Below are 25,807 nucleotides of genomic sequence, written 5' to 3'. Positions count from 1 at the left end.
ACACTACCCATGAGGAAGCGGTCCACTGAGTGAGGGTCAGAGGGATGAGAGCTAAAGACCTCCAATGAACAGAACGCCAATCTCTGAGAGACAGCAAAACCAAAGCCAAAAAAAACTTAATATGATTAAACATACTAGAATAAGACACCACGAAAAAAAAACCAGATTTGAAAGGGGAAACTATAGTGGGTTGAATAGTGTGCCCCCAAAATTCACGTCTACTGAGAAACTCAGAATGTGGCCTTATTAACGTCTTTGCAGATGTCATATGTTAAGGATCTCAAGATGAAGTCATCCTGGGTTTAAGGTCCACCTTAAATTCAAGAACCAATGTCTTTGTAAAAGAAAAGACAGAGAGATTGAGATATTTGGACACACAGAGATGAAGAAAAGAAGGCCACATGAAGAAGGAGGCAGAGACTAGAATTACACAGCCACAGGACCAAGAGCTTCTAGAAGCTAAAAGAGGCAAGAAAGAATTCTCCCCTAGACCCTGAGAGAGAGAGAGCATGGTCCTGCCAACACCTTGATTTCAGACTTCTGGGCTCCAGAATTATGACAGAACAAATTTCTGTTTTGTTTTTAGACAAAGAGTCTTGCTTTGTCACCCAGGCTGGAGTGCAGTCGTGCAATCTCGGCTCACTGCAACCTCTGCCTCCCAGGTTCAAGTGATTCTCCTGCCTCAGCCTCCCAAGTAGCTGGAATTACAGGTGTGTGTCACCATGCCCTGCTAATTTTTCTATTTTTTTTTTCTTTTTTAACTAGAGATGGGGGTTTCACTATGTTGGCCAGGCGGGTCTCGAACTCCTGACCTCAAGTGATCCACCCACCTCGGCCTCCCAAAGTGCAGAGATTACAGGCATGAGCCACCATGCCTGGCCATAAATTTCTGTTGCAGCATCCCTAGGAAACCAAGATGAATTTCTAGAAGTGAAAAATATAGTCTTTTTATTTTTTATTTTGAGACAGCGTCTTTCTCTGTCACCCAGGCTGGAGTGCAGTGGCGAAATTGTAGCTCATTGTAGCCTTGACCTCCCGGACTCAAGTGATCTTCCTGTCTCAGCCTCCTGAGTTGCCTGGGGTCACCCAGCTAGTAAGTGATGGAGCTGGATCAAACGCAGAGCTGCCTCCCTTCACAGCTTTCCTCCATGCCCCTGGCTTCCTTGTAACACTGAGCTTTCCACCTCACCTCCTTCTTCTCTGCCCATCTTGCACCTCTTCCCTCCTTTCTTTTCCCCTCCTTTATCGTTTGGCTCACGTATCCTGAGTCCAACATGCATAGTTGCTGGGCAGGTAGGACTCATCCACATCTGGGATGTACTTTAATGGGAGTATCATTTATATGCTCACAGATTAGAATGGAAAAGGGACTATTAGGGAAGCCCAGGGAACCCTCCTGCTTTTCAGTTAGGAAATATGGGCGCAGAGGCTGGGAGTGGTGGCTCATGCCTGTAATCCCAGCACTTTCAGAGGCTGAGACAGGCAGATCACTTGAAGTCAGGAGTTCAAGACCAGTCTGATCATCATGGTGAAACCTTGTCTCTACTATCAATAAAAATACAAAAGTTAGCTGGGTGTGGTGGCGTAAGCCTGTAATCCCAGCTACTCGGGAGGCTGAGGCACGAGAATCACTTGAACCTAGGTGGTGGAGGTTGCAGTAAGCCAAGATTGGCTACCACTGCATTCCAGCCTGGACAACAGAGCAAGACTGTCAAAAAAAAAAAAAAAAAAAAAAAAAAAAAAAAGAAGTGGAGGCCCAGAGAGTGTACATGCCTTGCCCAGAATCACACAGCTGAAATTCCCATGCTTCTCCTTCTCCAGATCCCCTCTCTGTGTCATTAAGTGGATCCCAAGTTGTCTTTTAGCCTTATCTGGAAATCACAGGGTGAGGTCAGGGAAGTTGTAGGGAACAAACTGGGAGATGGACAGTGTGACACCCCCAAACCTCTGTCATAACCACTGCCCTGCACCCCATGCCCTGGCAGTGGCCACTGGGAGGCCAGGCAGCTCCAGGGCTGCACCCGCAATGGGAAGCTGATGGAGCCTTACGAGTTCCTGGCCTTGGGGCTTGCTGTGTGTTTCTCTTTCCAGCCACACTTCTCCTCAAGGTTATTATTAGCAAAAGGGACAAAGCCCTTAATGACTGGAGGCTGGCCCAGGCTCAGGAAACTGGCCCTTAAGTCCTGCGGGCACCTCTCCACAAACAGTTCCTTTGAACAGGCCAGATCTACCTGAGGAGGGAGCAGGCTAGGGGAGGTGCTATTGTCCTCCACCCCCACTTTTGGGACCCCCTGGGGAGGTCGGACCCTAACTGTATCCCTCAATGGTGAACTGTCTTGGGCAAGGGACCTGGGATATTCTGTGAGTTCCAAAGGAATGGTCTCTGTGAGTCTTGTTGTGATGTCCTCTGCTACGACTTCGAAACCCCTTCAGGATCCTGGTTCTTCCTCTCTGTTACATATCAGGCCCTCCTCATAGCATGGCTACACTCCCACATCCCTCCTGGATCACAAGATGCTGGTGGGCTGCCTTGGGGCCTCTCTGACTGATTCCCCCCCAGCCATCTCCACTCTGCTGCCTCTGACCCCACCCCCATCCTGAGCACATCCTCAGGGTTGCTGCTTCCCAGAGGTCCTGCTATAGGTGCCCTCCTCTTTCATTTCCTGCCCTTAAAAGGGGGCCCATCATCCTCATCCCTCCATGCCCCCTCCCCTGGGATGCAAAGATAGTTTCCCACATCAGCATTCAGCCACAGCTCCGTTGTTCATTTCCAACTTCCTTTACCTCCCCAGCCCGGAAGCTACTAACCACTCACACTGCCCAGAAAAATCCCCACCCAGGTAGCAGCACCGCTCCTAGATCTTTCCAGACTTGCACTAGGATAACAGCTTTGAAACTTAAAAGCCAAACTTTATCCTGATTTTATTCTGTGGACTGTCCATGATGCTGTATCTTGGAGCAAGGATGGGTCCGTGTCTCCCTTCCCAAATGAAGTAGGGTCATGTGTTAAGGCCAAATTGGAGTTCGTGGAGGTGGCTGCTCCCTCTCTCCCTGCCCAAGAGAGATTAAGGGTTATTTGTCACAAATCCAAGGCCCAGGTCCTGTCCCCTCACTTTGGAGCTCAAAAGAACGTTTAAAAGCCTCACTGAGTCCAACCATCTCACCATGAAGAAGGTGAAGCTGGACGCCAGGAAGGTGGCATGCCTTGTCCAGAGTCACCCTGTGTGCAGCAGAGTCAAAGACGGGACCCAGGTTTCCTGGCTCCCAGGCTGGCTGTGCTTCCGCTGCGGACCCCTGCTTATTACGAGGTTGGAATCAGCAACCTTGGGGCTGGGATTACACCATATCCATCCTGAATCTACTGCAAACCTCCCTCGTTACCCCAAGGAGGTCGCTTTACCACTGGTGAGTCAGATTCCTCATCTACGATTTGGGGATAGGTGGTGGCAGAGACCCCTAGTTCCCCCAAACCCCATCTCTTCCTTGTGTTCCTGGACTGTGCCAGTCTTGGAGATTCTGTCTTTCAGATGTAAATTGGCCCCATTTCTCTCTGCTTGTCTACTTCTTGGCCTACTGAGATCCTGTTTATTGGTTAAATCCTTCCGAATTAGACAGGCTCTCTCTCTGCCCCAGCCTTTGCCTGGTGGAAAACATATTTCTCTTTCATAAAATGTATTTCCTAAGTAACTTAGTCACTTACCAGTTGTAAAACTCCCCAGTGATTCTTTTTTTAAATTTTTTTATTGATACATAATAGGTGTGTATATGTTCAGGGTCTCCAGCGATTCTTTTCAAAAACACAGATCGCTTACACGTGTCTCCAAAGTCTGAGGTCTCCCAGACATTATTATCCCTACACACTCTTGACTTTCCATTTCTTAAGAGTCCAGCTCAGCAGCAGCAGCCCTCATTGTCTCACCCAGTTTGGGTAGCTCATCTTTCCTTTTGCAAACTCAAAGCCCTTTCTTTTGGGAGTGTGAAGCCACTGAATCCAAGCAGTGGAAGAGGAAATGAAAGCACAGAGTGGGAGAGAGGCAGATCCAGGATCTTCAGCTGGGTGCATGGCTGGATCTACACTTAAATCTGTGTCTGGGGGCCAGGCACAGTGGCTCACACTTGTCATCCCAGCACTTTGGGAGGCCAAGGAGGGTGGATCACCTGAGGTGAGGAGTTCCAGACCAGCCTTGCCAACATGGTGAAACCCGTCTCTACTAAAAATACAAAAATTAGCTGGGCATGGTGGCACGTGCCTATAATCCCAGCTACTCAGGAGGCTGAGTCAAGAGAATGGCTTGAACCCAGGAGGCGGAGGTTGCAGTGAGCCAAGATCATGCCATTGCACTCCAGCCTAGGTGACAAGAGCAAAACTCTGTCTCAAAAATAAATAAATAAATAAATTAAATAAATCTGTGGCTGCGTGCATGGCTGGGTCTATGGCTGGGTTGACTTCTGGGTCCACAACTGGGTCTATGGGTGAGTCTATGGCTAGGTGCATGGCTGGGTCTATGGCTGGGTTGACTTCTGGGTCCACAACTGGGTCTATGGGTGAGTCTATGGCTAGGTTCATGGCTAGACCTATGGGTGTCTATGACTCAAGAGCTATAGGTGTCTATGGCTTATGTGGCTGGGTCCACAGCTGGATTCATGGATGGGTCTATAGGTGAGTATATGGCTAGATCCATGGCTGGGTCTATGGCTCAGTCCATGCCTAGGTCTATGGATGGGTCCACAGCTGAGTCCGTGGCTGGGTCTATGGCTGGGAGTGTGGCTGGGTCTATGAGTGAGTCTATAGCTGGGCCTATAGCTGGGTCCATGGCTGGATCTATGAGTGAGTGTATGGCTGGGTCTATAACTGGGTATATGGCTGGGTCCATGGGTGAGTCTATGGCTGAGTCTGTGGCTAGGTCCATGGCTGGGTCCACAGAAAGACCTGCCTTCGACTCTAGTCAACTGGCCCCAGAGCCCTGGCCTGGGACTCCTGAGGATGAAATATGTATAGTGTAGTGAGTAGAGCCCAGGTGATCTTGTATGTAGCTCCAGTTCTGCCGCAGGCTAACCTTGTGGTCTCAGATCAGTCTTGTTCCTGTTCTGAGTCTCTGTTTCACATTTATACAATGAGCCAATGAGGATAAGATCATAGTTTTTACTGTGTTTCATGGAGGCCTAGGGTTCTGATGAAGTTCTTCCAAGACCTGGCAGGGATGGTGGAGGTTGTAAGTTGGAGGTTGGCTTCACCCATCATCTCTTCTAACCAGAACAGCTTGGCATCAATCAAGCTCCCTCACAAGACTTCGTTTAAAAATAAGATTGGAAATTAAAAATAAGATTGGAAAGACTGGAAACCAACCATGTGTTCATCTCTAAAATCTGGCTAGTAAATTATCATACAGCCACAAAATAGAATACAATACAGTTGGGAAAATGAAGGTGCTCTCAAAATGATTTAAAAAAAATGTCTCCAGGATATAGCAAATTTAAAAAGCAAGATATGGAAGGATGTCTAGTGTGCTAAATTTTTTTTTGTTTTTGTTTTTGTTTGTTTGTTTGTTGTTTGTTTTTGAGACAGAGTTTCACTCTTGTTGCCCAGGCTGGAGTGCAATGGCATGATTTCGGCTCACCACAACCTCCGCCTCCCAGGTTCAAGCGATTCTCCTGCCTCAGCCTCCTGAGTAGCTGGGATTACAGGAATGCACCACCATGCCCAGCTAGTTTTGTATTTTTAGTAGAGACAGGGTTTCTCCATGTTGGTCAGGCTGATCTCGAGCTCCCAACCTCAGGTGATCCGCCCGCCTTGGCCTCTCAAAGTGCTTGGATTACAGGCATGAGCCATTGCACCAGGCCTAGTATGCTAATTTTTATATAATTAAAGGGGAGAATTAAAAATAAATATCTGTATGTTTGATTTGCATACAGAAGCCCTGGAAGGATGCATACAAAGCTAATGTGTACCGTCCTGTGGTATCAGGTGGGGTGGGGGTGGCCAGGGGGAGAGTAGATGAAGCTGCAGGTGGAAATGACATTTCTCAATGTATACCTTCTTACAGCACTTTGATATTTGAATCACGCACATATATTACCTTTTCAAAAAACTAAAACTTACATTTAAAAAATATACCAAGTGAAAAAAAGGGACAGGGGAAAATAAGCTGGCCAGATGATCTCTAAGTTCCCTTGTTGCTTTGATGATCAGGCTGGTGGGGGAGGTAAGGAATGCCCACACATGCCTGTCACCAAAGGCAGATGGGGAAGGGAGAGGCCTTGGGTCCAGGAACTGGGGAGGAGAAGCTGTGCCCCCAGGTCCATGTGCGGGGTCTCTGGGGCTTCTGCCAGTCCTGCTGCATAAACAGCCCATGCAGATGGCCCCTGGTGCCCAAGCCTCAGGCCCTGTGCTCCCTCCCCTGACTGGCCTGGGCTCCCTCTCTCCCAGGAGTGGAGGCCAACGGCTACCCCTCATCAGCCTGCCAGCTGGGAGTGGCCCCACCACTGGCCAGTGGGACAGAGCCTCCTCCACGCAGGGCTGTCTCCAGCTGACGCCAGCCCCAGACTGTGGCCTGAGCCGCATCCAGGACAGAGCCCAGGGCACAGATGTTCCCATTCTCTGGCTCTGGATGAGCTTCTTGGAAAAATCATGGAGCCAGCCTCCCTCAATCCACCTTTGAGTGGAGAGAAGAGGGGCCCTTCTCTCCTGCAGCCACTGGCACCTGGCTGCCCGCCCTCGGGGGCCGGCCGCAGGCTGCTGATCCATGCGGCCCTTGTCTGTGTGGCTGGCTCCTGTCCGAAGGTCACTGAAGGGAGGCAGGCTGGCTGGAGAGAGAGAGGGCGGCAGAGGCTCCCATCAGCCCTGTCTAAAGTTCTTCATGCTCTCTCTGGCTTTTTCTGGGTGGCTCACCAACAGGAAGTGGTCTGGCTAAGACGAAGGGCAGCTGCTGCAGGACCCCTGAGTGGGACATTGCAGCCAGACCAGGACTGACATGAGTCCAGGAGGAGGGAGAAGGGGCTCTGTGTTTATTGCGGTACTGTGATGTTGCCAAGCTTTGCAGTGAGACAGACTTGCATTCAAATCCAGGTTCTGCCACGGAGTAACTGCGACTTTAAGCAAGTTATGTAGTATACTCTCTGAGCCTCAGTTTCATCATCTATAAAATGGGGGAAGGTAAAATGAAATAGGGGTAAGAAATCACCTAATCAGACAGTTGCTGCTGAAAAAATATTGCCTATTCTTCCCCTCTGGGGTATAAGATACAAGGTCAGTGCCAGACAGGGTTTAAGACCCTGAAGCCAACTGCCGGGATCCTAGCTCTGCCTAGGGCACCTAATTCACAAGACTGCTGGGAGGAACGAAGGAATTGAGAGTGGTGCTTGGCATGCAGTGAGTGTTATATATTACTTCTTTTTATCATTGTTATGTCAACAACTGCCCACTTTAACCCATATCCTTGTAGGTCCTCGTGTGAGCTGGAATCCCAGGGCCTTTTCTGTCGCCACGCTGGTCTGCTGAGGGTTCGTTCACCAGTTGGCCTTTTCTGGGTCAGCTTCTGAACAGGGGTTGGGAAGGGGGTGGGGAAAGCTCAGTTCAACCCCATCCCCTCAGGGTGGGGACCACAATTCCCCTCACCCGCACTTCAACCAGCATCTGTTTTTCATAAACCCCTTCAGTCTTATGCCTGGGAAGGAGAGTGAATTTCCTTAGGCAACAAAGCCCTCCAAAACCACCCATCATGGGATGGGCGGATCCCGCTGGGCCTCCTTCCCACTCTGCATCTGGACCTGCAAACCCTAGGGCCATCGCCACCTCTCAGCACCTCTGCCAAGAGACGTTGCTTCCCTTGTCCAGGCCACAGCCTGCCCGCCCCTCCGGCTCCTGGCTGGCCACTGCTGCCAGCCGCATGCCATCTCCTAGGCTGCCTGATGACTGCGGCCCTCAAGTCCATGCTGAGCTCAGAGCCAGTGGCCCCCCAGCCCAGAACTGCTGCCACCCAATGGCACTCTCAGTGCCAGCCTGGGACCTCTCTTTAAGAGAACCCCTTAAAAGAAAGAGCATGTGAGCCTTCCTAGTGCCTCAGGCAGAAGGACGGACTTCCAGGGTATTCTGCTCCTGGCCCCTGACAGAGGCTGGCAGGGCCCCATCTTCCCATTATCCTGCCCCTTCCCATGAGCTTTCTCTTCGTTCCTTCCATAAACTCAGTTCAAGATTTGTTTTCGGTGTCAATGAAAACTTGCTCAAATATAGGTACATAAAAAAATAGTCTTCCATTTCTTCAAACAAATGAGGCAAGGCAACCGCCAGCTCACTGTGTCTCCACCATTTTGGTAGGAAGCCATTACTTTTGTATTAAAACAAGACCTCATATGTTATGAGTATATTGTTATGGTCCTATTAGGGAATAGAATGCAATCGTCTGCACGCATTTCCAAGCAAAACATAAGACTCCAAAGATAAATGATAGAATAGAAATCCACCACAGTAGGAGTTATGTCTGTTTTGCTGACTGATGTATTCCCAGTGCTGAGAAGAGGACTTGCCACATGGCAGGAGCTTCATAAATGTTTGTCAAATAAATGTAACACAAGCTTGCAGCCTAAGGCTGCAGGCTGGACATCCAGATGAGGATACATTCTATTTCTCTGCCTTTAGGAGAAATGTCTGAGAATCACTCGGCCATACATCATCTCATTTAATCCTCCTACCAAACCAACAGTGCTGTGTGAGGGACATCTTCATGGAGGGTTACTGTTGAGCACCTGAACTCACCCCCACCTCTCGATACTGAGAACGTCCCCATCTTGTGAGTCTTGGTGAGAGACTGGGCCTCACTTTCAGTACAGAAGCTTAAAAGACCAGATAATTTTTTTTTAAGACAGAGTCTCGCTCTCGCTCTGTCACCCAGGCTGGAGTGCAGTGGTGTGATCTCAGCTCACTGCAACCTCTGCCTCCCTGATTCAAGCGATTCTCCTGCCTCAGCCTCCCAAGTAGCTGGGACTACAGGTGCCTGCCACCACGCCTGGCTAATTTTTGTATTTTTAGTAGAGATAGGGTTTCACTATGTTGGTGGGGCTGGTCTTGAACTCCTGACCTTAGGTAATCCACCCAGCTTGGCCTCCCAAAGTGCTGGGATTACACCATACACAACCTACAAGACCAGATAAATATTTGGCCTGCTCCCTGCAAGCAGGGCCTAAACACACACCAAGGAGCAAGTGACACACAGATACAAGCTTGGGTCAGAGTTCATTCTGCTGGGACCCACAGTGACATCCAATGTGCACTGCCAGTGGCGTGGTGCCTGAACGGGGCTGCTCAGTGCCTCTCCTTCCTGCCTGTATTCTGAGCCTGGCCCCAGCCTGACAGATAATTCTCCAAGCCAACCAGCATTCTTCCAGTAGAGTTGCTTTCTGCTTAGGTTGGTAGAGATGTTTTCTATAGGTCATTAGGAAGAACCTTGACGTCTAAAAGTAGATGCTATTATTCTATTTTCTAGATGAAGAAACTGAGGCTTAGGGTGGCACTTATTGAGCACCTACTGTTTGCCAGGCTGTGGAGCGTTAGATACGTGAAGAGGCAGTTTCAGTACAACATGATAGAGGGGTGTACAAGAGGCCATGGAAGCTGGAGTGCCTGCGGGTGGCAGGGGAGGCTTCATGGAGAAAGTGGCACAAGTTGAGACTTTAAGGAGGAGGAGACCAGGTGCGGTGGCCCACGCCTATAATCCTAGCATTTTGGGAGGCCGAGGCAGGTGGATCACTTGAGGTCAGGAGTTCAAGACCAGCCTGGCCAACATGGCAAACCCTGTCTCTACTAAAAATATAAAAGTAGCCAGACTTGGTGGCACATGCCTGTAATCCCAGCTACTCGGCAGGCTGAGGCAGGAGAATCGCTTGAACCCAGGAGGCAGAGGTTGCAGTGAGCCAAGATTGTGCCACTGCACTCCAGCCAGCCTGGGCGACACAGTGAGACCTTATCAAAAAAAAAGGAAGGAGGAGGAAGGAGGAAAGGAGAGAATTTTCTTTTCTTTTCTTTTCTTTTTTTTTTTGAGACGGAGTCTTGCTCTGTCTCAGTGGCGTGATCTCGGCTTGGCGTGATCTCGGCTCACTGCAACCTCTGCCTCCCAGGTTCAATCGATTCTCCTGCCTCAGCCTCCCGAGAAGCTGGGGTTACAGGCGGCCACCACCACACCTGGCTAATTTTTATATTTTCAGTAGAGACGGGGTTTCACCATTTTGGCCAGGCTGGTCTTGAACTCCTGACCTCATGATGCGCCCAGCTCGGCCTCCCAAAGTGCTGGGATTATAGGCGTAAGCCACCACGCCCAGCCGAGAATCTTCTTACCATGGTATGTTAGGGGTATAGCATGTTATTTTAGAGGCTGGAGTGAATGGTGCAGGGGGCCCATGACCACAGATGATGCTGGAGGAGAGGGTGGAGGCCAGTTACTGAGGGGCTTTGCCTACCTTATGAATGGATGTACATTTTGCAACCAGGCTTCCTAGTTGTAAGCAACAAAAATAGATTTTGGCTAATATCATCAGAAAAGGCTTCTATCTGAAGAGTATCTGGGAACTCACAGAACTGAAAAACAAAACAAAACAAAACAAAACAAAACAAAAAGTCTAATAAATTGGGCTTAGAAAAGAACAGGAACCAGGAAAGCAACAACCATTTAGGGAATGAGGACTGCTGGTTTGTTGATGTGCTGCTACTGCAATAAGAGCAAAATTTTTGCATCCTTGACTCAACCTTCACAAGACTCAAAGTCTTTGGAGACAGAGACCAGTTGGTTTAGTGTAAGAAGGCCAGAGGTCTTGATTTATGATTCCATCATGTCTGCACACTATAGAGAAGGAGCAGATCTCAAAGATATATTGAAGTGTTATTTCCAAAGAAAGAGAAATTAATACTGTGCAACAAATAGCCAACAGACTTTATCATGAAAGATATGCTTAACAAGGGAATGACAATTTTTTGACTTCTAAGAAAGCAGTTTAAAATAAACAATGAGGGAAGGCAAGATTGTGGGTAGAGGGCCAGTGGAAGAAAACTTCAATAATCCAGGAGAGCAATGATGAGGTCATGAGCTAAGGCAGTGAAGATGAGAGCAGAAGTGAATGCAGGAGATACCTGGGAAATGGAAGCTTTAGGATTAGGAGGATAATTAGATGTGGGAGGTGAAAGAGACAAGAGCCAAAGAAAGCTCTTGTTTCTGGCTTGAATGACTTGGGTGGATGAGAAGGTCCTGAAGTCAAGATAGAAATACATGAGAAAGGTAAAATGGGAACGGTGAGGCTGTGTAAGAGTATGGGACATGTTGAGTTTGAAATGCCTGCAGATTGTCCAGTTGAAAAGATTAGAACTTAAGAAAGACACTGGTGGATCATCAGCTAAAGGAGTGATTGTAGTTATAGACTTAAGTAAAATTTCCCGGTGAGACAAGGCAGAGTGAGAAACAGAGATGACTGAGAAGGAAGTGCTAAGAAGAAAACGCTGACATTTAAGTGGCAGGCAGAAGAGGGATCTACAAAGGGGTAGAGAGTGAGCTGGAAAGAAGGAGAGGCTGGTTATACAAAAAATAATAATAATAAAAGAGAGTTCCAGGAGATTGTGGTTGACATTAATATATGCTGCGGAGAAATCACACAGGATAAGCACTGGAAAGTGTCCATTGGATTTGAGCATTGGAAGGTCATTGAGAATGCAGGTTAGAGCAGTTTCAGTGAAGTCTTGAGGACAGACACCAGGAAATTCAGAAGGAGAAGAAAAGACAATACAGTAAATACAGGCTGCCCTGGGGTAAAGCTTGACTGTGGGGGGAAGGGGAGATATGGCAGTAGCTGGAGAGGAGCTGGAGTGATGGGAACATATGAAAGTGAAGAGTGTGCTGAGAGTGGAACTTACTGTTTCTTGACCTCAATCCAATGGAACATCCAAATATTGACTCAGGGTCTTAAAGGGGAAAAATATTTTTAAATCCCTAAAACATGATAAAACGTGAGTCATGATGACAATGAATGAAATCAGTTGTGTCTGGCCAGGCATGGTGGCTCACACCTATTAATCCTAGCATTTTGGGAGGCCAAGGTGGGGGATCACCTGAGGTCAGGAGTTCAAGACCAGCCCGGCCAACATGGTGAAACCCCATCTCTACTAAAAATACAGAAATTAGCCGGGTGTGGTGGCACAAGCCTGTAATTCCAGCTACTTGGGAGGCTGAGGCAGGAGAATTGCTTGAACCTGGGAGGCGGAGGTTGCAGTGAGCCAAGATTGTGCCACCACACTGCAGCCTGGGCGAGAGACCAAGACTGTCTCAAAAAAAAAAAAAAAAAAGGAATATGTCTATTTGTTATTAAACTATAAACAGTGCAAATTTGGGGGTGAAAATAGGAAATAAAAGCAAAGACAATAAAGGTTATTATTGTGGAGGAATCTGCCAATACCAACTCAGAGTTATCTTTCTGGTTTGCTTAGTCTGTTCACTTCTGAGAGGAGTATATTAGTATCTTCAACTATTATTGTTGCTTTATTTAGTTCTGTTCATGATTCTTCCAGCTGTTGTTTCATCAAGACTGTCCAGTGTAGTAGGTAGTAGACACATGTGACTATTTACATTTTAATTGGCAGGGCACAGTGGCTCATGCCTGTATTCCCAGCACTTTGGGAGTCCAACATAGGAGAATCACTTGATCCCAGGAGTTTGAGACCAGCCTGGGTAACACAATGAGACCTGCAAACAATTAAAAAAAAATTAGTCGGGCATGATGATGCACGCCTATAGTCCCAACTACTTGAGAGGCTGAGGCAGGAGAATTGCTTGAGTCCAGGAGGTGGAGGCTACAATGAGCCATGATCCTGCCACTGGGCAATAGAGGAAGACCCTGTCTCAAAAAATAAATAAATAAGTCTTAATTAATTAAAGTTAAATCTTCAATTCCTGAGTCACAGTAGCCACATTTCAAGTGTTCAGCAGCCACATGTTGTTAGTGGTTACTGTATTGAACAATGCAGATATAGAACATTTCTGTCATTGCAGGAAGTTCTTTTGGACTGCCTGGCATTATATAATCCTGGGCTATATTGCTAGATGCATATATGTTTATGTTTATGTCTTCTTGGTCTGTGTTCCTTTTATTAATCCATAAAATGCCTCTTTGTCCCTTATGATGTTTGTTACTTGAAATTCTATTTCTAAGAATTTAAATTTGCAACCCAAGCTTTAATTGGTTTATATTTATTCAGCACATTTTTCTCCATATCTCTTTTTACCTGCCACACCTAAAATCTACAAATTTATTAATAAAATGTTTCTGTTTTCTTGCTGATCAAAGTGATAAAGGAATCACAGAAAATAAAAAGACATTTGATACAAAATTGATACAAAATCACAGAAAATAAAAAGACATTTGAGCTTGTTGAAAAAAATTCACATTAAAAAAATTCATGTTGGTTGATTCAGATCTATCTTATTGCTATTCAGCAACCATTTTTCTGCTTTTATTGACTTTTTACTGAATTTCTCCTGGGAAGCAATAAAAAATAATTTGTTTCCTTAAATCCAATCACTTTCTGTGGCAAGCTGAAAAATGGTCCACCAAAAGATATCCACATCAAATCCCTGGAATCTATGAATGTTACCTTACTTGGAAGAAGGAACTTTGTCAATGTTATTAAATTAAGCACCTTGAAATGAGGAGCTAATCCTGGATTATCTGGGTGGGTCCTGAATGCTATTGCAAGTGTCCCCATGAAAGACAGGCAGAAGGAGATTATACGTCACCATGTGCAGAAAGGGCTATGTGAAGATGGAGGCAGGCGTTGGAATGATGCTGCTATAAGCCAAAGAACACCATGGAATGCCAGCAGCCACCAGAAGCTAGAAGAGGCAAGGAATGGATTCACCCCAGAGCCTGCAGAGGGGGGCTGGCCTCGCCAACACCTTGATTTTAGATCTGGCCTCCAGAACTGTGAGAGAATATATTTCTGTTGTTTTAAGCCCTCAAGGTTGTGCTATTTGTTACAACAGCCCTAGGGAAAAAATACACTCCTATAACTTCCCTATCTTCAGCCAGAACTCCAACTCTATTTTCCGCCAACAAGAAGTTGAGAAATTTCTCAACTTGTAAATTCTCAACTTTTTCCAACTACAGTTCAAAATATCTCTCTAGCCACCTTTTCTAACCCCTCTCCCATTGGTATGGTCAGAACTATTCTTCCTTCCTTTTCCCCAGGCTAACGTCTGCATTCAGGCTCTGTCCCATCTTTTATATTCCATGACCCTGGGCCTTCAGTCACCCTCTCTGAATAGCACTGCTTTGTTGTTGCTGTTTAAAAATAATTATATATTGGATACGTGAGATGCATATAAATAATATACCAAACACCTGTATATGTATCACCTAAGAAATAAACCATTATTAATATAGTTGAAGCCCTCAAAACCATTCACCCATCTCCCCCACTGCATTTTATTTGATTTTATTTTTCTATAAAAATAATACCTAAACAATTCTTCTAAAAATTAAATATCACAAAGATTATAATAAAAAACAGTGGCCTCCTGGCCAAATGCTCCACATCACACATAACTGCTACCCAAAGGTAAGCATTTCCAAACCATTTAGCTTTTTCTTCCTGTAGTTAGTTCTAATTTCTAAACAGTACCTGTATGTTGATATTTCTTTGCCATCCTATTTGGAATATTATGTACTGACTTCTTCCTATGAAATATGAAGATATGGCCGGGCGAGGTGGCTCACACCTGTAATCCTAGCACTTTGGGAGACCAAGGTGGGTGGATCATCTGAGGTCAGGAGTTCAAGACCAGCCCGGCCAACATGGTGAAACCCTGTCTCTATTAAAAATACAAAAATTAGCTGGGCATGGTGGTGTGCGCCTGTAGTCCCAGCTACTCAGGAGGCTGAGGCAGGAGAATCACTTGAACCTAGGTGGCGGAGGTTGCAGTGAGCCAAGATCACACCACTTCACTCCAGCCTGGGCCAAAAAGCAAAACTCAGTCTCAAAAAAAAAAAAACCAAAAACACCTGACATCAGGAGTTTGAGACCAGCCTGGCTAACATGGTGAAATCCCATCTGTACTAAAAATATATAAATTAGCCAGTCATGGTGGTGGGTGCCTGTAATCTCAGCTACTTAGGAGGCTGAGGCAGGAGAATAGCTTGAACTGGGGAGGCGGAGGTTGCAATGAGCCAATATAGCGCCATTGTACTCCAGCCTGGGCAACAACAGCGAAACTCCAACTCAAAAAAAAAAAAAAAAAAGAAGAAGAAGAAGATATAACACACATCTCTCCTGACCCTTCCAAAATAGTTACCTCATCATTTGGGGGAATTAAATCAGTATTCAGTGTTTCTATTGTTATTATTATGTAAATTATGACAAAAGGGCAACATACCTACAACTTTTGTACATTTTCTCATTCTTGGTACTAGTAATTGTCTCTCTTTTTAACTTAGTTTTCTATGTGCCTACTATTAATTCATCTCAAACTAATAGAACCTCCTTTTGGTATGATTCCCCTTTGTTATTGACAGATATTCAGGACCCCCCTCTGCACTCTAGGTTGGCTCCTCTCTGGGCTCAATACACCACTGTCATCTGGAGACATCCTATCCTCATCTTCCCGGGAATATCTTACACCTTTCTCTTCTACTGGAGTTCCTCTTTTTCAGTTTCCTCCTCCATTTGGGTGGAGCATATCTTCCAATAGCTTCTTTAAAAAGAGATGTGGAAGATAAATACTTGAAGGTGTAGATTTCTTAAAGCATCACTTTATTTTGTTTTCATATTTGATCTGTACTTTGCTTGGGTATAGAATTTTAGGTTACAAGTTATGTTCCTCACTTGATGCTTTTTGATGATGTAAAAATAATTTTGTTTAAAAAAAGAAATCACTTTCCCTCAGAAGTTTGAGGCATTACATCACTGTATTCGGTCTTCTAAGGAAGTCTGGTGCCTTTCTGACTCCTGGACCTTAGTGCATGCCCCATTACTCTTCTCTGGAGGCTTCTAGGGTCTTCCTTTTATCCTCAGTGACTTAATTTCCATAGTGATGTCCCTTGGTGTGGGTCTTCCTTTAGTCATCTTGTTGAGCCTCTAGGGAGCCCTTTGTCTTAGATGATCCATACACTTCAGTTCTGATAAATTTTCCTCCTCCCTGTTTTCTCTCTTCTCTTTCTAGAATTCCTATTCATCAGATATTAAATTTCTAAGTGAAGCCTCTAGTTTTCTTATCTGTTCTGTCCCATTTTCTTTTTTGTTTTTAATTTCTGTGGGTACATAGTAGGCATATATTTTTATGGGGTACATGGGATATTTTGATACAGGCACACAATGCATGTCAGGGTAATGGGGTATCTGCCACCTCAAGCATTTATCCTTTGTGTTGCAAACAATCCAGTTATACTCTTTTACTTATTTTAAAATGTACAATAAATTATTGTTGACTGTAGTCACTCTGTTGTACTATCAAATACTATTCATCCTATCTAACTATATTTTTATACCCATCAACCATCTTTCCTTCCTCCCCACTCCCCACAACACTTCCCAGCCTCTGGTAACCAACCTTCTACTCTCTATCTCTCATGAGTTTGGTTGTTTTAATTTTTAACTCCCACAAATAAGTGAGGACATGAAAATAAGTGGAATTTGTCTTTCCGTACCTCACTTATTTCACTTAACATAATGGCCTCCAGTTCCATCCATGTTGTTGCAAATGAGAGGATCTCATTCTTTTGATGACTGAATAGTACTCTATTGTGTATATGTACCACATTTTCTTTTTCCATTTGTCTGTTGATGGACATTTAGGTTGCTTCCAAATCTTGGCTGTTGTGAATAGTGCTGCAATAAACATGGAAGCGTGACTATCTCTTCAATATATTGCTTTCCTTTCTTTTGGGTATATACCTAGCAGTGAGATTGCTGGATCATCTCATAGTTCTATTTTTAGTTCTTTAAAAGAATCTCCAAATGGTTCTACATAGTGGTTGTACTAATTTACATTCCAACAACAGTGTACAAAGGTTCCCCTTTCTCCACATCCTTGCCAGTATTTGTTATTACCTGTCTTTTAAATAAAAGCCATTTTAACTGTGGTGAGATGATATCTCATTGTAGTTTTGATTTGCATTTCTCTGATGGTCAATGATAATGAGCACCTTTTCGTATACCTGTTTGCCATTTGGATGTCTTCTTTTGAGAGATGCCTATTCAGCTCTTTTGCCCATTTTAAAATCAGATTATTAGATTTTTTTTCCTATAGAGTTGTTTGATTCCTTATATATTCTGGTTAATAATCCCTTGTCAGATGGATAGTTTGCAAGTTTTTTTTCTCATTCTGTGGGTTGTCTCTTCACTTTTTTGATTGCTTCCTTTGTTGTGCAGATGCTTTTTAACTTGATATGATCCCATTTCTCCATTTTTGCTTTGGTTGCCTGTGTGTGTTGGTATTACTCAGGAAACCTTTGCCCTAATACAATGTTCTAGAGAGTTTCCCCAATGTTTTCTTTTAGTAGTTTCATAGTGTGAGGTCTTAGATTTAAATCTTTAATCCATTTTGAATTCATTTTTATACATGGCAAGAGATAGTCTAGTTTAATTTTTCTGCATATTGATATCCAGTTTTGCTAGCACCATTAATTGAAGAGACTCTCCTTTCTCCAATGGATGTTCTTAGAATGTTTGTTGAAAATGAGCTTATTGTAACAAAAAATAAATAAAATAAAAAACAAAGAAAATGAGTTTATTGTAGATGTATGGATTGGTTTCTGGGTTCTCTATTCTGTTCCATTGGTCTACACGTCTGTCTTTATGCCAGTACCATGATGTTTTGGTTACTGTAGCTTTGTAGTACAATTTGAAATCAGATAATGTGATTCCATTAGTTTTGATCTTTTTCTCAGGATAACTTTGGCTATTCTGGGTCTTTAGTTGTTCCATATAAATTTTAGGATTATTTTTTCTATTTCTATACAGACTCTCATTGGTATTTTGTTAAGGATTGTTTTGAATCTGTAGATTCATTGGGTAGTATGGACATTTTAACAATATTGATTCTTCCAATTCATGAACATGGAATATCTTTCCATATTTTGGTGTCCTCTTCAATTTCGTTCATTGTTTCATAATTTTCACTGTAAAGATATTTTACTTCTTCTGTTAATTCCTAGATATTTTATTTGTAGCTATTGTAAATGGGATTACTTTCTTGGTTTCTTTTTTAGAGTGTTCACTGTTGGCATATAGAAACGCTATTGATTTTTGTATGTTGATTTTGTATCCTGCAACTTTGCTGAACTTATCAGTTCTAATAGTTTTTTGGCAGAGTTTTTAGGTTTTTCCAAATATAAGATCATATCATCTACAAACAAAGATAATTTGAGTTCTTCCTTTTCAATTTGGATGCACTTTATTTCTTTCTCTTGTCTGATTGCTCTAGCTAGGACTTCCAGTACTGTGTTGAATAACAGTGGTGAAAGTGGGCATCCTTGTTGTTCTAGACATTAGATGAAAGGCTTCCAGTTTTCCTCCATTTAGTGTAATATTAGCTATGGGTCTGTCAAATATGGCTTTTATTGTATTGAGATATGTTCCTGGTATATCTCGTTTTTTGGCGGTTTTTATCATGAAGGGATGTTGAATTTTATCAAATGCTTTTTCAGCATCAATTGAAATGATCATTTTTTTTTGTCCTTATTCTGTTGATAAGATGTATCACATTGATTGATTTGCATATGTTGAATTATCCTTGCATCCCTGGGATAAATCCCACTTGGTCATGATGAATGATCTTTTTAATGCTGAATTCAGTTTGCTAGTAATTTGTAGAAGATTTTTGCATAAATGTTCATCAGGGATATTTGCTTGTAGTTTTCTTTCTTTTCTTTTTTTTATTGTGTCTTTGTATTAGAGTAACACTGACCTTGTAAAATGAGTTTGGAAGTATTCCCTCCTCCTCTATTTTTTGGAATACTTTGAGTAAGCTTCGTATTTGTTCTTCTTCAAATGTTTGGTAAAATTCAGCAGTGAAGCCATTTGGTCCCAGGCTTTTCTTTGCTGGAAGTCTTGTTATTACAGCTTCAATCTCCTTACTTGTTGTTGGTCTATTATGGTTTTGGATTTCTTCATGGTTTAATCTTGGTAGGTTGTGTGTGTCTAGGAATGTATTAATTTCTTCTAGGTTTTCCAATTTATTGGCATATTGCTTATAGTAGCCTCTAATCATCCTTTGAATTTTTGTGGTACCAGTTGTAATAGCTCCTTTTTCATATCTGATTTTATTTATTTTGGTCTTGTCTTCTTTTCTTAGTCTGGCTAAAGGTTTGTTGATTTTATCTTTTCAAAAAACTAACTTTTCTTTTCATTGATCTTTTGTATTTTTTCTTCACTTCCATTTCATATATTTCTCATCTGATCTTTATTATTTCCTTTCTTCTACTAATTTTGGATTTTGTTTGCTCTTGCTTTCCTAGTTCTTTAAGATGCATCAGCTGGGTGCTGTGGCTCACACCTGAATTCCCAGATACTTGGGAGGCTGAGGTGGGAGGATCACTTGAGCCCGAGAGGCGGAGGTTGCAGTGAGCTAAGATCATGCCGCTGTACTCCAGCCTGGGAGACAGAGTGAGAGTCAGTCTCACTCTCTCTCTCTCTCTCTCTCTCTCTCTCTCTCTCTCTCTCTCACACACACACACACAGAGATGCATCATTAGGTTGTTTACTTAAAATTTTTCTACCTTTCTACTTTTTTTTTTGAGACAGAGTCTCATTCTGTCACCCAGGCTGGAGTGCAGTGGCGCCATTTCGACTTACTGCAACCTCTGCCTCCCAGGTTCAAGTGATTCTTGTGCTTCAGCCACCTGAGTAGCTGAGACTACAGGCATGCACCACCACACCTGGCTAATTTTGGGCATTTTTAGTAGAGATGGGGTTCATCATGTTGGCCAGGCTGGTCTTGAACTCCTGGCTCAAGTGATCTGCCCACCTTGGCCTCCCAAAGTGCTGGGATTATAGGTGTGAGCCACCGTACCTGGCCTGGAATTGTTCTACTTTTTTGATGTAGGTGCTTACAGCTATAAATATTCCTCTTAGTATTTCTTTCACTACAGCCAATAGGTTTTGGTATGTTGTGTTTCCATTATCATTTGTTTCAAGATTTTTTTTTCTGAGACAAGGCAGCATGAGCAAAAAATAAAATAAAATAAAGGAATTTAAAATTTTCCCTCCTAATTTCTCATTGACCCACTGGTCATTCAGGAGCATATTGTTTAATTTCCATGTGTTTGTATAGTTTCCAAAATACCTCTTGTTATTGATTTCTAGTTTTATTCCATTGTGATCACAGAAGATACACGATATCTCAATTTTTTTTGAATTTTTTAAGACTTGTTTTGTCTTAACATATGGTCTGTCCTTGAGAATGTTCCATGTGCTGAGAAGAATGTGTATTCTGCAGCCATTGGATAAAATGTTCTGTAAATATCTTTTAGGTCCATTTGGTCTGTAGTGCAGATTAAGTCCAGTGTTTCTTTGTTGATTTTCTGTCTGGATGATCTGTCCAATGCTGAAAGCAAAGTGTTGAAGTCTCCAGTTATTATTGTATTGGGGTGTATGTCTCTCTTTAGCTCTAATAATGTTCGCTTTATATATCTGGGTGTTCCAATGTTGGGTGCATATATATTTACAATTGTTATATCCTCTTAGTGAATTAACTCTTTTATCATTGTATAATGACTTTTGGTTTTTGTCTTGGAATTTATTTTGTCTGATGTAAGTATAGCTACTCCTGCCCTTTTTTGGTTTCCATTTGCATGGAATATATTTTTCCATCCCTTTATTTCTAGTCTATGTGTGTCTTTATAGGTGAAGTGTGTTTCTTATAGGCAACAGATCACTGGGTTTTTTTTGTTTTTTTTTTTAATCTATTCAGCCACTCTCTGTCTCTTGATTGCAGAGTTTAGTCCATTTACATTCAATGTTGTTTCTTGCAATTGTTGTTGTTATTGAGACAGGGTCTTGCTCTGTTACCTAGGCTGGGATGCAGTGGCATGGTCATGGTTCACTGAAGTCTTGACCTCCTGGGCTTAAGCGCTCCTCCTACCTCAGCCTCCTGAGTAGCTGGGACCACAGGTGTGTACCACCATGCCTAGCTAATTAAAAGAATGTTTTGGCTGGGTGCGGTGGCTCATCCCTGTAATGGCAACACTTTGGGAGGCTGAGGCAGGTGGATCACCTGAGATCAGGAGATCAAGACCAGCCTGGCCAACATGGTGAAACCCCATCTCTACTAAAAAAATAAAAATTAGCTGGGCATGCTGGCAAGCACCTGTAATCCCAGCTACTCAGGAGGCTGAGGCATGAGAATCACTTGAACCTGGGAGGTGGAGGCTGCAGTGAGCCAAGATTGTGTCATTGCACTCCAGCCTGGGAGACAAGAGTGAAACTCCACCTCAAAAAAAAAAAAAAAAAAAAATTATAGAACAGCAACTTAAGACAGGTGAGAAATAAAAATAAAAAAATACATATAAATAAATAAATTTTTTTTAATAGACACTAGGACTTACTATGTTGTCTGGGTTGGTCTCAAACTCCTGGGCTCAAGCAATCCTCTCACCTTGGCCTCCCAATGTGCTGGAATTACAGGCGTGAGTCACTGTGCCCAGCCCAATGTTATTATCAATAAATAAGTACTTACTCTTCCCATTTTGTTATTTATTTTCTGGTTGTTTTGTGGTCTTCTTTATTTTCTTCCTTGCTTTCTCCCTTTTAGTGAAGGTGATTTTCTCTGGTGATATGTTTTAATTTCTTGCGTTTTATTTTCTGTGTGTCTGTTGTAGGTTGTAGGGTTTTTTTTGTTTTTTTGTTTTTTTTGAGACGGAGTCTTGCTCTGTCACCCAGGCTGGAGTGCAGTGGCGTGATCTCGGCTCACTGCAAGCTCCGCCTCCCGGGTTCATGCCATTCTCCTGCCTCAGCCTCCCGAGTAGCTGGGCCTACAGGCGCCTGCCACCACGCCCGGCTAATTTTTTGGTATTTTTAGTAGAGATGGGGTTTCACCGTGTTAGCCAAGGTGGTCTTGATCTCCTGACCTCGTGATCCGCCCACCTCGGCCTCCCAAAGTGCTGGGATTACAGGCGTGAGCCACCGTGCCCAGCCCCTGTTGTAGGTTTTTTGTTTGTTTGTTTTGTTTTTCTGTTTTGAGACAGGTTCTCACTGTCACCCAGACTGGAGTGCAGTGGAACAATCATAACTCACTGAAGCCTCTACTTCCTGGGCTCAGGCAATCCTCCCACCTCAGCCTTTCAAGTGGCAGGGACTACAGGCATGCACCATCATACCTGGCTAATTTTTTTCTGTTTTTTTTGTAGAGGCGGGGTCTCACTATGTTGACTAGGCTGATCTTGAGCTCCTGGGCTCAAGCAACCCTCCCATCCTGGCCTTCCAAAGTGTTGGGATTACAGGCATGAGCCACCATGCCAGGCCCGTTGTAGGTTTTTTGATTTGAGATTACCATGAGGCTTGCAAATAATATCTTACAACTCATTATTTTAAACTGATGACAACTTAACACTGATTGTATAAACAAACTAACAAACAAAGAGAAAACTAATAAAATGCTACACTTCAACTTTCTTTGTTTCTGCTTCATTTTTGAAGGGTATTTTCAATGCATATACTTTTCTAGGATAAAAGTTTTTTTCCTTCATCACTGTAAATATGTCATGCCACTCTCTCCTGGCCTATAAAGTTTTCACTGAAAAGTCTGCTGCCACATGTGTTGGAGCTCCGTTGTATGTTATTTGTTTCTTTTCTCTTGCTTTTAGGATCCTTTCTTGATCCTTGACCTTTGAGAGTTTGATTATTAAATGTCTCAAGGTAGTCTTATTTGGGTTAAGTCTGTTTGGTATGCTAGAACTTTCTTATACTTGAATATTGATATCTCTTCCCCTAGATTTGGGAAGTTGTCAGTTATCATTCCTTTGAATAAACTTTGAATAAACTTTCTATCCCTATCTCTCTTTACATCCTCTTTAAAGGCCAGTAACTCTTAGATTTGTCTTTTTGAGGCTATTTTCTAGATCCTGTAGACATGTTTCATTGTTTTTATTCTTTATTCTTTTGTCTCCTCTGACAGTGTATTTTCAAGTAGCCTGTCTTCAAGCTCACTAATTCTTTCTTCTGCTTGATCAGTTCTGATGGTGAGAGACACTGGTGCATTCTTCAGTAGCCAATTGCATTTTCCTACTCCGGAATGTCTGCTGGAGTCCTTTTAATTACTTTAGTATCTTTGTTAAATTTTTCTGATAGGATTCTGAATTCCTTCTCTGTGTTTTCTTGAATTTCACTGAGTTTCCTCAAAGCAGCTATTTTGAATTATCTGTCTGAAAGGTCACATATCTCTGTCTCTCCAGATTGGTCACTGGTGACTTATTTAGTTCGTTTGGTGAGGTCATGTTTTCCGGGATGGTCTTGATGCTTGTAGATGCTCACTGGCATACGGGCATTGAAGAGTTAAGTATTTATTGTAGTTTTTGCAGTCTGAGCTTGTTTTTACCCATCTTTCTTGGGAAGGCTTCCCAGGCATTTGAAGGAACTTGAGTGTTGTGATCTAAGTTTTTGGTCACTGCATCCATATACGCATTAGGGGGCACCCCAAACCCAGTAATGCCGTGGCTCATACAGACTCACAGAGGTACTGCCTTGGCAGTCTTGAATAAGATCTGGAAGAGTTCTCTGGATTACCAGGCAGAGGCTCTTGTTCTCTTCTCTTACTTTCTCCCAAACAAATAGAGCCTCTTTGTCTGTGCCACGCTGCCTGGAGCTGGGGGAGGTGTGACACAGCACCTGTGTAGCTACTACCACTGAGACTGCACTGGGACAGATCCGAAGCCAGCACAGCACTGGGTCTCGCCTAAGGCCTGTGGTAATCACTGCCTATGTTCGTCCAAGGCCCTAGTGCTCTACAATCAGCAGGTGGTAAAGCCAGCCAGGCTTGTGTCCTTTCCTTCAGGATGGTGAGCTCCTCTTGGCCCTGGGCAGGTCTAGAGATGCTCTCTGGGAGCCAGGGCCTGGAGTTGGAAACCTTAGGAATCTACCTGATGCTCTATTCCACTGCAGCTGAGCTAGCATCCAAGCCACAAGACAAAGTCCTTCCCACCCTTCCCTTCCCATTCCACAAGTAGAGGAGTCTCCCCCCATGGCCGCCATCATCCCAGGCCTGTGGTGAGTACAACTTGGCTACCACTGATATTCACTTAAGGCCTGAGAGCTCTTCAATCAGCTTGTGGTGAATGATACCAAGCCTGAGATTTTCCCTTCAGGGCAGTGGGCTATCCTCTGGCCCAGGGCAGGTCTAGAAATGTCAAGACCCATAGCAAGTATTGCCTGGGTATCATTGTGGATTATTCAGGGCCCAAGGGCTCTTTAGTAAGCAGGTGATGGATCCTGACAGGACTGGGTCCTTCCCTTCAAAGCGGCAGGTTCCCTTCTGGCCCAAGGTGTATCTAGAAATGTTGTCTGGGAGCTAGGGCCTAGAATGGAGGCCTCAGGACTCTGCCTGGTGCCCTATCCTACTTTGGCCAAGCTAGTACCCAAGTTGCAAGACAAAGTCCTCTTTACTCTTCCCCCTCTTCTCCTTAAGTGGAGGAAAAGAATCTCTTCCAGAGCTGCTTGCTGCACTGCCTGGGGCTGGGGCGGGTAGGGGAGTGGTGCAAGCACTTTCTTGGCTTCCCTGGCTGGTGTCTCACTAGGTCATTTGCCCGGCAAATCCACTGGCTCCAAGCCCAGCACAGTACCAAGACTTGCCCAGGAATTGCAGTTCTTGTGGTCTAGGTTGTCTCTCAAGTTTATTTAGAACCCTAGAGCACTTTAGCCCACGATGGCGGGACTTGCTGGAACTCAAGTTCCAACTGCTGGGATGGGTGATTCCCCTCTGGCTAGGGCTGGTCTACATGCTCCCTCCATGGGTGCCAGCTGAGTTCTGCCTGGTGTTGCTTTCCACTGTGACCAGGCAACATTGAGTTCTAACACAAAGTCCCACAATCACTGTTTCTCTCCCACCCACAAGTGCAGATTATCTGTCTGCACCACAGGCTGCTGATGGGGAAACGAGGAGGGGATGGCACCAGCAACTCAGGACTATCTTTCCTACCCTCTTCAGTGCCTATTTCAGTGATATGAAGTTAAAACCAGGTACTGTGATCACTCACCTGATTTTTGGTTTTTATGAAGGTGCTTTTTTGTTCACTTTGGTGTTCCTATGAGGAGGATGATCAGTGAAGGCTTCTACTCAGCCATCTTGCTCCACCTCCATCTGTCTTCTTTTCCCTTTAACTTTTTGGTCTATTTTCTGGAAGTTTTACAAAACTTGATATTTTAATATTTTATTGCATTTAAAATCTATGCTGTACTATTTTTACTTGTGAAGAACATTTTTTGTTCCTTAAATATTCCTTTTTAAGTAGTGATATTTACTTTTTGGATGTAATATATTTGATTTGTTTTCTGGTAATATTAATTATGCTTTTTTCCCCCCTTTCTTTCTTTAAAGTGTCCTCCCTGCTTTGTATTTATTCCTTCTCAGTTTTCACCTATCTTCGTTGGGGTAACTTTCAGGTAGAAACTTTCCTCAAAAGCCTGGTGATCCTTTGCTGGCTATTCATATTGAAGAGTGAGGCACTAAAAGCCTGATTAGGGGATCTGTCTTTGTGTGGAAAGGGCTCATTGACTGTGGGCCTCACTGTAGGGTGATGGAGCAGAAGTCCAGCTGGTTCACTGGGAACCCCAGATAGCAATATCTATAGG

Source organism: Pan troglodytes, chromosome 16, assembly GCF_028858775.2.
Source record: "Pan troglodytes isolate AG18354 chromosome 16, NHGRI_mPanTro3-v2.0_pri, whole genome shotgun sequence".
Taxonomy (NCBI): domain Eukaryota; kingdom Metazoa; phylum Chordata; class Mammalia; order Primates; family Hominidae; genus Pan; species Pan troglodytes.
Note: the sequence above shows the minus strand (reverse complement) of the source record.